General features: G+C 42.7%; 1 protein-coding gene across 4 annotated transcripts in view; it reads right to left on the bottom strand.

The window, feature by feature from the left end:
• Positions 1-13363, bottom strand: part of arhgap28 (Rho GTPase activating protein 28) — a 188893-nt gene that overhangs the window by 130448 nt on the left and 45082 nt on the right. Inside the window, exon 3 of one of the 4 annotated variants that reach the window (XM_055633910.1) lies at positions 7232-7370. The exons of the other annotated variants lie outside the window; for them this stretch is intronic. The gene's annotated coding sequence lies outside the window, so the exon portion shown is untranslated. The remainder of the gene's footprint in view (positions 1-7231; positions 7371-13363) is intronic. 4 annotated transcript variants of the gene reach the window in all.

The following is a 13363-nucleotide window of genomic DNA, read 5'->3' as shown; positions in this document are numbered from 1 at the left end:
CACACATATTATTCTGTTTAATATTATGCGGGCATTGCATTCTTTTGTAAAAACATCCTTCCAGAAAGGTTAAATAGAACTAGAAATTAAATATGAGCTGGAATGCCAAGATAATTTGTTTTTTTAGACACATGGATTCAACGGTTTCCATTTCAATGAAATGAGTCATCGAAGGCATTTTCACTCAGTACAGCTGCTGACAAATTTATCCAGCTGACCCAAGCATTGTAAAAATAACTAGAAACCCAACACAGCAGTAACTCTTTGCAACGCAAAACAAAAAGAAATGAAACTGTAGAAACTATGCCTTGAACGTAATCCACTTTTACTTATTCCTGACAATTTTACATGCTCACAAAATCATTTGTTTTTAAGATAACATTTTTTCTCCTTTTCAGTCTTTACCGTGGGTGCACTGATCTAAACTGTTGGTTCCCAAACTAGTTTTAGTGCTCATCCCCACTTGAGAAGAACAATTTGTAGTTTCGGGTGTCCAACAACAATCACTGCCCCAGTTTCCAATGTACTCATTCTTCATACTAATTATCACTGAATAAAATCTCTTTAGTTTAGTTTATTGTCACGTGTACTGAGGTATAGCGAAAAGCTTTTGATGCGTGCTAACCAGTCAGCGGAAAGTCAATAGATGATTACAATCAAGCCATCCACAGTGCACAGACACATGATAAAGGGAATAACTATTGACTTCGTGAAAAATAAAAGTCCAGTAAAGTCCAATTAAATATAGTCCAAGGGTCTCCAATGAGGTAGATAGTAGCTCAGGACCACTCTCTATTTGTTGGTAGGGTGGTTCAGGACAAATAATCGTACTTCTAATTACACGTTCCCCACTTTGACTTCAAAGTTCTACCCCTTCTTCGTATAATCGATAAATTATTGTACGTTTATTTGTTGGGTTGCTGTGTTTAAAGTTGGAGCTAGTAAAAAATGTATTGTTCCAGTCCTGAAGTTGATGACAATGATACACTCTTGAATCTCTCCCGCAAAGGAGGAACTGCCCCACCCAGGTCAGTACCCTTAGACCCAGAGAGTCACCCAGACATTGCCCACTGGGTACAGAATAACCAACTACACCGCTAATATTGTGAATAAGAACTTATTTATGAATAAGAAATGTGGAACTCAATACAATAATAAAGGTCAAAAGAAATGTTCCCAAAATATTGAGGCCTGAATAACAAACCTTGCTAAAGCAAATAACGGCAAATTAATGGTGAAGAAAGTCTGAAGAAGGGCCTCGACACGAAACATCACCTATCCATATTCGCCAGAGATGCTGCCCGACCTGCTAGTTAGTTAAGTTTATTGTTACGTGTACAGACGAACAGAGAAAAACTTTTGTTAAAGGACTTAGTGCCCTTGAAATGGCATTAACTCTTGTTTAAAGTTTGCTCATTACTGCCATCCTATCTTCCCCCCTTCCACCTACTCACACCCATCGGTTTACTATAAGATTGGTTGCACTGAGAGAAAAACCAGGTCTATACACAACCTGAAAGAGGCATTAACTGTTCTTAAAGGGATCACAGCAGGTCACAGTTGATAAAATATATCTACCAGAGTGCAACCTGCTTGGTGATGGGGTGTATCAGTAGACTTCACACTCAAAGCACAGCACTACACTGCATATCACCACTTCAATCTGATCAAAAATGCTACTGCCTCCTAACCACTGCCACCTTCCAATCCCTCCCTGCCCCACACTACCTTGCGGATAATCCATTTCACCACATGCCAAAGGCCATTACAGGGCTGATCTCCCATTCTCCTTCACCAGCAAGTTTGGGATTATTACCACTGGATCAAGGCAATGAGGACAATGAAACCTAAATTGATCCCACACTGGGTTCCAACCTCAGTGTTCAACAGCAGGTACAGTGGCCTGTCTGAATAATTGACTCTTCACCTGCCCCATTTTACCCCATGCTGCCTAAGACAGGTATGATTTTCCTCCATGCTCTGACCACTAACACTAGCTAATTACAAATTCATAAACCCGTAAAACCATGGGACATAGAGTTCGGCAATTCCGCACCGAGTCTACTCCACCGTTCAATCATGGCTGATTTATTTTTCAATCTCAACCCTATTCTTCTGCCTTGTCAAAACCTTTGACGTCCTCCCTAACCAAGGACCTATGAATCTCCACTTTAAAATCGCCCAATGTCTTGGCCTCCACAGTTGTCTGTGGCAATCAATTCCACAGATGCACTACGCCCCGGCTAAAGAAATTGCTTGTCGTCTCTGTTCATGCCAGCCTAGGGATCCAGCTCGATGTCTGTCAGAGCCAACCACTGAAGTGCAAGCACTCCTCACAGTGTGCAGGATTCCAGCTGTGCAAATGTCTACCTTCTCAAACCACAACTAAATGTGGCTGAAGAATCCGCAAGGCACATCCCAGCGAGTAACGTTTGGCATCTGCTTCTTCAGTGGCAGACAATCTGGCGGCTGGTTTTGGCGGCTCATTGACAGCAACATGTTGTGGTATAATGGACAGTGAAGGAGGTTGTCTCGGGCTATAACAGGATATTGATCAACTAGGAGGGTTGATCAATAAAGAAATGGCAGGCGGAATTTAACTCTGACATGTGCAGAGTGCTGCATTTTGGCAAGTTAAATTAGGGCAGAACTTGCACAGTGAATGGCAGGGCCGTGGGGTGTGTTATTAACAGAGGGGTATAATAATAATAATAATAATACTAATAATAATAATAATAATAAGAAGAAGAAACTTTATTTGTGAAGCACCTTTCATACAATTGAATGCAACCCAGTGCTTTTCACGAAAACACAGGTCTAAACAAAAATACAATTAAAAACAGTAAGGACATAGACAGTTAATAACATAAAAGCATAGATTTACAGGTATATAAAAATGTAAATAAAAAAATAAAAAATTGAGAGTGTAAAAGGACAAAACACAAAACACTACATTTGATCCATATACACTTTTGTATATGGGTCAAATACAGAGTCCCATATACAAAATGAGCACACAAGCTGTTGAAGGGTATGCTGAGAATAAAGGTCATTTTTACAATGTCTTCAGAAGAAGTAGTCATTTGAAAGATAGGTTTTTAGCTGCCGTTTAAAAGTGTCAACTGAGTGGGCGTCTCTCATAGCCCTGGGTAGGGTATTCCACAACTTGGGGGCATAATTGTTTCCTGAAAGTGGCAACATGATGAGGAAGGAGTTTGGCGTATCAGCTAAGACACTGAGTATAAGAGATGGGACGTCAGGTTACAATTGTACAAAATATTGGTTGGGCTGCATTTGGAGTTTGTGTGCAGTTCTGGTCACCATTCCATAGGAAGCATGTGACCAAACTAGAGAGAGAGCAGAAAAGATTCACATGGATGCTTCCTGGATTGGAGGGCTTGAATTATAAAGAGAGATTGGATAGTCTGGGACACACAGTGCTGGCTGAACTCAGCGGCTCAGGCAGCATCCCCACAGAACATGGATAGGTGATGTTTTGGCTTGATGGTTTGAAACATCACCCGTCTATGTTCTCCAGGGAGGCTGCCTGATCAGCTGAGTTACTTCGACATTTTGTGTCTTTTTTGAGTAAACCAGCATCTGCAGTTCCTTGTTTCTACATTTGGATAGACCAAGTCGGTTTTCACTGGATCAAAGGAGGCTGAGAGGTGACATGATAAACGTATGTAAAATTAGGAGAAGCATTGAAAGGGAGATAGGCAGTGTCTGGTTCCCATAGCAGAGATGTTTAAAATAAGAGAAGACTGGTTGAGGGAGAGATGCAGGAAGTTTATGGGGACTCTGGGATGTAAACTTCTCACATAAATAGTAGTTGGTATCTGGAATTAACTGCCAGAGGAAGTAGTAGAGCAGGAACTGTAGCAATGTTTAAGGGGCATCTGGACAGGTACTTTGAATGTACCTGACTGGCAAACCAGCCTATGCAGCTCCTTGGGTATATACAGTAGGTATTGAATAAGCAAGTAGGGATATGGAATGAATGTAGGCAACTGGAAATGGTATAGATAGACGCAATGGCCATCCTGCATGCGGTGGGCCAAGGGGCCTGTTTCTATGCTGTACATCTCTATTACATCTTCCCACACCCGAGCTGCAATGATAATTAATGGGGAAAACTCTCACCATTATGGAGGAAAGGATATTGATCCTAATGAAGAGAGACAGGACTTGTTCCGTCCCATTTCGATCCTTAATGCATTCACAAATGGATGCAATAATCTCGAAGCCGACTGGTTAGCATGCAACAAAAGCTACAACAAAACCTCGGTACACGTGACAATAAACTAAACTGTCAAAAGCAATCTTCTAGAAGAAAACAAAATGCCACTCTCCCTTAGACATTTCCATGGCAATACACATAGAACAAGTCCAGAATGGAAAATGGACTCCTGGGCATGAAACACTGATATCTTTCTCCAGCCCTTTTTCCACCTCTACTATCACTGCTATTAATGGGCAGAACACATACAAGCATTAATTCCACATACCGCCCTTTGTCATTTATTGAAGAAGTGCCCCCAGCATGAAACTGCAAGATGAAACAGTGTTGCTTATCCAGAGTCAGATAGAGCTTTCGCAGATTTAACAAAAACATTACCGACCGGTGGAAAATCACGATTGCAAGTAACACATACAAAGCAATCCTTTGACTGTATAGATACCTAATCACTAGTGAAGTAAATGCTTTTGATCTTATTCTGGTCACAAGCTGACAGATCCCAACTCACTTCATCCCACTATATCATCCCACTTCAGAAATAAACCGACGGAGGTTGTCTCAGCAAATAGCTCAGCAATATATCAAGTTCTGAGGGAGAGTGTAAGTGAGATACACACATACCACCGAGACAGAAATCCAATGGGGGGGGGGTACAGTTGTGCAGCACATAATGCAGATGCCTCATAACTCCAGTGATCTAGCTCTGATCCTGACCTCAGGTGCTGTCTACATGTAGTTCACACAATCTTCCTGAGACTGCATGGGTTTACCCCAGCCACTTCAGTTTTCTACTAGATCCCAAAATCATGTTTAGGAAGGAACTGCAGATGCTGGTTTAAACTGAAGATAGACACAAAATGCTGGAGTAATTCAGCGGAACAGGCAGCATCCCTGGAGAGAAGAAATGTGTGATGTTTCGGGTCCCGTCTGAAGAAGGGTCCTGACCCGAAACGTCACCATTCCTTCTCTTCAGAGATGCTACCTATCCCGCCGAGTTACTACAGCATTTTGTGTCCACCCAAAGTCATGTTGGTAGGTTTGCTAGTTCCCATAATTTGCCTCCAATATAACTGGGTGGCAGGAGGATTAGAGGGGAGTTGGCGGTCGTGCGAGAGAAAAAATAAGTGAGGGGAAGGGACCAAGGTGAATGGTCTTAGAGTCGGCATGGACTCAAACAGCCAACTCTTCCAAGTCATAAGATGAAATGAGTAAACGTGGAAACAATGACTTGCCTTTGCACATACATTTGATTATTACCCAACAAGCTCAAATAAAACAGAAATGGTGAGAAGTTAAGAATGGCAAGTTTAGCCTCATCTGCTGTGATATTTCCATCACCTTAAACATTACTCTGCAAATTATTACATTTGGAAAAAATACACAGCCAGAGCAGTCAAAATGCCTCATAAATGTATGCAAATGCTGGGAATTTAAACAGAATCAGAGACATTTGGACAGATATAGGGACAGGAAGGATTTAAAGGGCTATCGGGACCAAATGCAGGCAAATGGGAGTAGCCCAATATGCAAACTTGGTCAGTATGGGCGAGATGGGCAAAATGGGCTGTAAATCTCTATGACCGTGACAGTGACAGAAATCTTCTCCTGACACATACCCCAACTATGTACTACGATGACACATACTCCAGCTTCCATTTCACCACACACACACGCACACACACACACACACAACTTGTAAACAGTCCTTGGTTTCATCCTAACGGCTTGCGATTCTTACAAACATTAATTCAGGAGGGGAGGCTATTTGTTATCACTACAATAGAAGACCTTCAACAGTATAACAGTTCCGCAAGCAGAACAACTACAATCTTAAGATCAGCATACTCAGACTAAACAAGACTAATAGTGATTTATAGTCACTTAAAGTGAAAACAAAAGGTAAAGTTTTCACCACAAGTTCTGCACTGGATGAACTTGCGGGGATAGAAATAGAGCACAGAGATGGAAATTGAAGGAAGTATCAGAAAAAACAACGGAAGTCCTATTGAAAAGCGCACTCACAAAGATAATGCAGAACAGAGAGAAAGAGAGAGAGAGAGAGAGAGAGAGAGAGAGAAATAAATCAGTTCTACCATGGTACAAGACCCGCTTTAGAATAAATAAAAATAATTGAGAATTGGGAGTGAATACTCCAGATGATACACTGGAAAAAATGATTTTTCTCAAAGTATGTAATTTTCTCACCAAAGTAAAAAAAACTATCAGGCCAGAAATCTATATTTTTCTCTCAAAGAAATGAGAGTCCAAACTGAATGGCTTTAAACAAGATGGTTCACTACACAAGAGAGCATTTAGCTCAGAGCTAGACTCGCAGGATGTTGCACGAGTCATTTAAAAAAGAATCAACAGGAGGTATTGTTAAAATAGAAAAAAAATCTGGTCTGGGGAAATGTGAAACAGACCTACTGGTATGTTGATTATTCATAAGATCGCAGTGGCTCAGGAAATGGCCATTTGGCCAGTCAAGCCTATGTTGACTCCCGTAGACCTATCTATTCAGTCCTGTTCATTCAATTTCCCCGTAGTCCAGTAAATTATTTTCCCCCCCTCTCGGGTCTATCCAATTTATTTCAGAAAACTCGAAATGCTTCCATCAACCAAACTGGGAACAAGCTCCAGTTTTTAAACAACTACCGTGGCATTAGATAGGACTGTTCCCACCGCAAATACCTTCTCAAGAATCCAACTGCAGATAGACAATAAATCAAATAGTCTCAGCGACAATAAATTCAAAGTCTCATTGCATGTTAGTCACAGTTCAAGAAAATTTTATAAAAAGAGAGCTCCTCTCTGCTCAGTCACATCTAACAGTTAATTATTATTTTCTTTCCACAGATAATCTACAGACGGAATGTAAAATGTGCCCTTACCACAGTGAAAAGATTTTAAACAAAAACATAAGACGCTGAAGATGGGTTGGCAAAAGTTTAAACTTCTTTGGATAAAGAGAATTTTTTTTAAAAGACTTACGCAGTCTGGAAGACTTTAACAGCGGACTTAATGCATCTGCTCCACAAAAACCACTAATCCTACACAGTGCGATATCTCAATGGAGTCACAAGGTCTCCCAATAGAACAAGACTGTCTTACTTTGAGACATTTCTCTGAGCTGGCAAAACAGAAAGATATTAAGTTTCCTGTCTTGGGAATCAAGTCATGTACAACACAGAAACTATTTAAAGAACTGATAATCGGAGGACAATTTTTTTAAGATCCCTTTTTTCCAATTACGCATAGCTGTTTATCTTGTTCATTTTTGCAACAAATCAATTCATTGAACTAAGCTGTTCAGTTAAGCATACCGCTTCGTTAATCCATCATAGTCATGCCTTGTAACAACTGAGAGATTAAACAGGTAACACTGTTCCTTTTCAAAATGACAAGACATTTTCATGCCGAGCTCCTTTCAATTCTGCTGCAAAATCTTGAGTCCTTCATAGCATCTGAGCTGTCATTTTCTTAAAACAATGCATGCACCAATGCAATTCAAGTCATTTTATATTAACAAACTCGCAGTGAAGTTGAAATATTATAGATATGAATTGGACAAGAATGTTTTGGAATAATTTCTCTGTTTGAAGGATAGACGCAAGGCCACACGTCATTTCTACCAAGGGCGTGATGTTGCGCACAAAGTGATTTATATAACTACGCATGCATCTTTCCTTTTTATGAAGGAGAATCAATTTCCTTATTGGAAAGCTCTCTCTCTCTCTCGATGCAAAGGGCAGCACTGCGGTGCAGCTGGTAGAGCTGCTGCCTCACAGCACCAAACGCCCGGGTTCCAACCTGACCTCGGGTGTAGTCTGTGTGGAGTTTGCATGTTCTCCCTATGACCGCGTGGGTTTGCTCCAAATGCTCGCGTCCGAGGTGGGGTGTCAATCCGAAATGTCACCTATCCATTTTCTTTCCTGTATCAGTCTTTGAAACTCCAATGAGTATAAGCCAACCCCACTTTTAAAGGAAACCCTTCATCCCAGGAGCCAACCTCAACTCCATTTCAATCATATCCCTCCTTAAATAAGGAAATCAAAACCACAACCAGCGCTTCAGTCACAGCCAATGGGCGGGCGGCATAGTTGTGCAGCTTGAAGAGCCACTGTCTCACTGCCCAGAGACCCAAGTTCTATCCTGGCCTTGGGTGGTGTCTGTGTGGAGTTTGCACGTTTTCTCTGTGACCGTACAGGTTCCCTCCGGGTGATCCAGTATCCTCCCACATCCCAAAGCAGGTTAATTAGCCTCTGTTAATAGACCCTGGTGTGTAGGGAGTGAGAAAGTGGGACAACATGGAATTAGTGCGAGCTGGTGATCGATAGTCGGCGTGGATTCAGTGGGATGAAGGGCCCATTTCCATGCTGTATCTTTAAAGCAAACTAAACTTCAGATGTGGTCCCATCTATGCCCTTTAGAGATAGGGCCTGTTTCCACACTGTATCTCTAAACCAAACTAAACTTCAGATGTGGTCTCACCTATGTCCTTTCGAGGTACAGCGTGGAAACAGGATCTTCGGGTCTGCACCAACCAGCGATTACCGCGTACACTAGCCTACACACACTAGGGGCAATTTTACTACCTACCAAAGCCAATCAACCTACAAACCTGTACATCTTTGGCGTGTGGGAGGAAACCGGAGCACCCGGAGAAAACCCAATCCGTCACAGGGTGAACGTACAAACTCCATACAGCCATCACCCGAAGTCAGGATCAAACCAGAATCTCTGGTGCTGTCAGGCAGCAACTCTACCATTGTGCCACTGTGCTGCCCCTTATACTCTGCCGTCCTGTGTGATTATATTCTAAAAATTGCCTTACTACATAGGTTTTGTTCAAGAAAAGAGTGCATCCATTCACAGAATACTGCTGTTCCTGAGAAGCCCATCATTTATTGTCTATCAATGCCACAAGGCTCAGCACTGGGACCCCAATTATTTACAATACGATTTATATGAAGGAACTAAATGTGACATAGACATACAAAATATGTGCAGACATTCGGCCCTTCGAGCCAGCACCGCCATTCATTGTGATCATGGATGATTGTCCCCAATAAATAACCCATGCCTGACTTCTCCCCATATCCCTTGACTCCACTAGCCCCTAGAGCTCTATCTAATTCTCTCTTAAATCCATCTCCAAGTTTGTGGCAGTGAGAGCTGGGTGGCTGTGTGAGCTGCAAGGAGGATGCTACGAGGCTGTAGTGTGGCGTAGCTAGGTTGGGTGAGTGGGCAGATGCGTGGCAGATGCAGTATAATGTGGATAAATGTGACATTATCCATTTTGGTGGCAAAAACAGGAAGGCAGATTATTATCTGAATGGTGTCAGATTAGGAAAAGGGGATGTGATGTACATGCAAATGTGCCTGTACCTCGTGACTGAGGTCAGGTGACCTTCTAGAAGTTTCTGTTGGTTGTTCAGATTAAAATCTTACTTACAAGATGGCGGATGTGTATTCATTGTGCTAGCACAACAGGGCCTTACAGAGAACATTACATGGTGTCAAAATAAAAAAAACAAAAAAAAACTAAAGAAAAGAATGGCAGAAGTCAAGCCTCCAGGGCCACTCTCCATGCGAGGAAACTGGCCAAGAATTAGAAGGACTGGATAAGGGCATTCCAACTGTACAAGACGGCAACATAACTGACGGGTAAGCCTGAAAAGATTTGGTGTGCAACATTTCTCCACGTGGCTGGACCAGCAGCTCAGGTACTTTATGAGACCTTTTGGTTCACCCCTGAGGAAAGTGACAAAATACAACCGCTGAAGAGTAAGTTCCAAAAAATAACCAAAAAAGAACTTAACTGTCACAAGATACTTATTTAATACACGTAATCAGCGGCGAGGGGAGACCTTCTCCAGCTACCCGACTGTAGTGAAGACTTTAGCTAATGATTGTGAGTTTGGCATTATACATGACTTGTTGCTGCGAGACAGAATTGTCTGCGGCATCACCAGCCAGCCGCTCCGGGAGAAACTTCCACAATGCGATGATTTAACACTGGAAAAATGCAGTGACGTGTATGATCGCAGAAGTATCAGCCGAGCACGTGAAGCAGATTGCCCCAACCGCCATCGACACCGAAGAGACAGTGGATGATGTGAAACGGGACAGCACCAGTCGGCCACGGGGCCAAGGCAGGGATTCGTGACCCAGACAGCCACAGACAGAAATCTGTGATTTGCGCAAGGATACCGTCTGCCGGTCATGCAACCGCGGCCATTAAGGCAACGACTGCCCCGCTCAGTACATGAGATGTTATACCTGCGGAGAGATTGGACATCTTTCCAGATCCCCCGACTGCCCGGTAAATAGAGCGCCCAACATCCGCCCACGTCTCCGACAACATGACCGGTGAATCAGACAAAAGGCCAGGGACTGGAGCCGCGACATCGATTTCCAGATGAACGCTTCACCGCTGCCTGAACCAGTGGACGACGACGTTGATGTCTTCTACATTGACGCCGTGATTCACGTCGTTATTGAGTCGACGTGTGAATGGGGACAGATGTGCAGCATCAACAATGTGAATATTGAGTTCAAACTTGACTCTGGCGCTCAAGTGGACATCCTGCCAGAGCACTTGTTCAGAAAGACTGGTCTTGCCTTACTGAAGACGAACGTGACACTGAGGTCATACTCTGGACATACAATGAAGCCTGTGGGGCAGGCAAAGGGGAACGTCAAAGTAGGTAAGAAAGAATATAGGGCTGTCTTTCAAATAATGGAGGGGAATGTGAAACCCATATTTGGGAAACTAACGTGTGGAAAGTTAGGGCTTCTTGTGCGAAAGGAGGCGGTTGATGGCATGAGTGCGAGCCCATCATACACGGCGAGGATCATTGAGGAAAACAGTGAGATTTTCTAAGGGCTGGGAATGCTAAAAAGACATGAATACACCATAGCGCTGCAAGAGAACATAAACATCCACCACAGCAACTATCCCACATTCCTCACTGTGATGGAAGGCAATAAAGTCTTATCTTCTTATTCTTATGAATCTTATAGAAACATATAAGATTCTTAAGGGATTGGACAGGCTAGATGCAGGAAAAATGTTCCCGATGTTGGGGAGTCCAGAACCAGGGGTCACAGTTTAAGAATAAGGTGCAGGCCATTTAAGACTGAGATGAGGAAAAACCTTTTCACCCAGAGAGTTGTGAATCTGTGGAATTCTCTGCCACAGAAGGCAGTGGAGGCCAATTCACTGGATGTCTTCCAGAGAGAGTTAGATTTAACTCTTAGGGCTAAAAGAATCAAGGGATATGGGGAAAAAGCAGGAACGGGGTACTAATTTGGGACGATCAGCCATGATCATATTGAATGGCGGTGCTGGCTCGAAGGGCCGAATGGACTACTCCTGCACCCATTTTCTATGTTTTTATTTCCATTTTTTCCCATCTCCAGTTACCTCAAGCTGATTGACCTGCCACCCACTTCAGAGGAGGGGTCTCTGGGTAGTGGGGAGAACTGATAAAAAAAGTATATAAAATGATCAGAGACACAAATAGGGTAAACACTCAGAAACGTTTTCCCCAGGGTGAAAAAAAAAAAGCAAATTCTAGTGGGCATAGCTTTAAGGTAAGAGATGTAACATTTAAAGCAGGTATGCTAAAACAGGGGACTGTTTTTTTTTAAACAGAGAATGGTGAAAGCCTGGAACATGCTGCTGGGAGTGGTGGTTGAGGCGGATACAATAGTGGCATTTAAGAAGACTTTTGGATAGGCGTATGGATAAGCAGGGAATGGAGGCATATGTGTTCAAGAAGGAACTGCAGATGCTGGAAAATCGAAGGTAGACAAAAATGCTGGAGAAACTCAGCGGGTGCAGCAGCATCTATGGAGCGAAGAAAATAGAAGTCTGAAGAAGGGTTTCGGCCCGAAACGTTGCCTTTTTCCTTTGCTCCATAGATGCTGCAGCACCCGCTGAGTTTCTCCAGCATTTTTGTCTACAATGGAGGTATATGTACTATGGCAATAATCTCACTGATCTATGTGCAAAAAAATGTACTTTAATGTACCATGGTACACGTGACAATAAAAGAATCATTGAACCATGTGCAGGCAGATAAGAGTCGGTTTTGGCACACACATTATGGGCCGAAGGGCCTGTTTTTGTGCTGTAATGTTCTATGTTCAGTATTACAATACTTTGCTGAACAGGTGGAGTCACATATAGGACAGATCAGATGAGGATTTGCTTCCTCTTCTTCCAAGTGACCCAGACTGCATTTTTCAACAATCTATTGAACCTATTTTAGCTTCTTAACTCTGGGTGTATTTAATTAGCTACATTTAAATTAATTGCGATCATCAACCAAAGCTTCTGAATGGCTAGCCCAGTGCTAGAACCATGATACTAACAAACTATATCACTGCCCACTGCAACTGGCCTCTCGTTAAAACTTGTCCATAGGCATGTTTTATTTTAAACATGTCTCGAGTGGCTGAAAACAAGGCTTAAAATGGTATGTTTTAAGAGCAAAAGGCTTACATGGGTCATAGGTGCTTCAGTAACGTATCCACGGAGCTGGGAAGATCAAATCGCACATACGCTATATCCCTAACTAAAGTTATCAAATTTCATCAGACCAGTTAAAGACATGTCGCGTTAATGGAAAGCTTTTCCAAATGGAATCCATCTCCAGTTTCCAAGTAATGTTGATTCTAAAACTATTTACGCAAATTAAATTTAAACCCATGGCTGGAGGCCTGCCGTCTGTAAAGAACAGCTGAAGTCTGTCCCGGCAGAGATATCCTTGAGGATCAAGTCTCCGCTGGAAGGAACTGTTTGGATCACTTTCAGCTTCCATTATAAATACAGCCATTGCCAAAATATACAATCATTTTACAACACAGACAATGGACATTAAATCCATCATATCTATCACCACTCCCTAGAACTGTTATCTTCTTAGCTCTGCTCCGCTTATCCATGGCATTAACACATTTTCAGGGCTGCTAGCATTGGGTGAGAGCTGGGAGTGAGAAATTACGAGAGACCAAGCCCGAGGAAGCATAGCCATAGGGGGGGGGGGGGGGGGGGGGGGGGGGGTAAAAACAGAATATGTCAGACATCCTCAGCAGGCAGCATCTGTGGAAAGA

The sequence above is a fragment of the Leucoraja erinacea genome, chromosome 4 (genome assembly GCF_028641065.1).
Source record: "Leucoraja erinacea ecotype New England chromosome 4, Leri_hhj_1, whole genome shotgun sequence".
Classification (NCBI taxonomy): domain Eukaryota; kingdom Metazoa; phylum Chordata; class Chondrichthyes; order Rajiformes; family Rajidae; genus Leucoraja; species Leucoraja erinaceus.
This window is presented reverse-complemented; position numbering and strand designations above follow the sequence as displayed.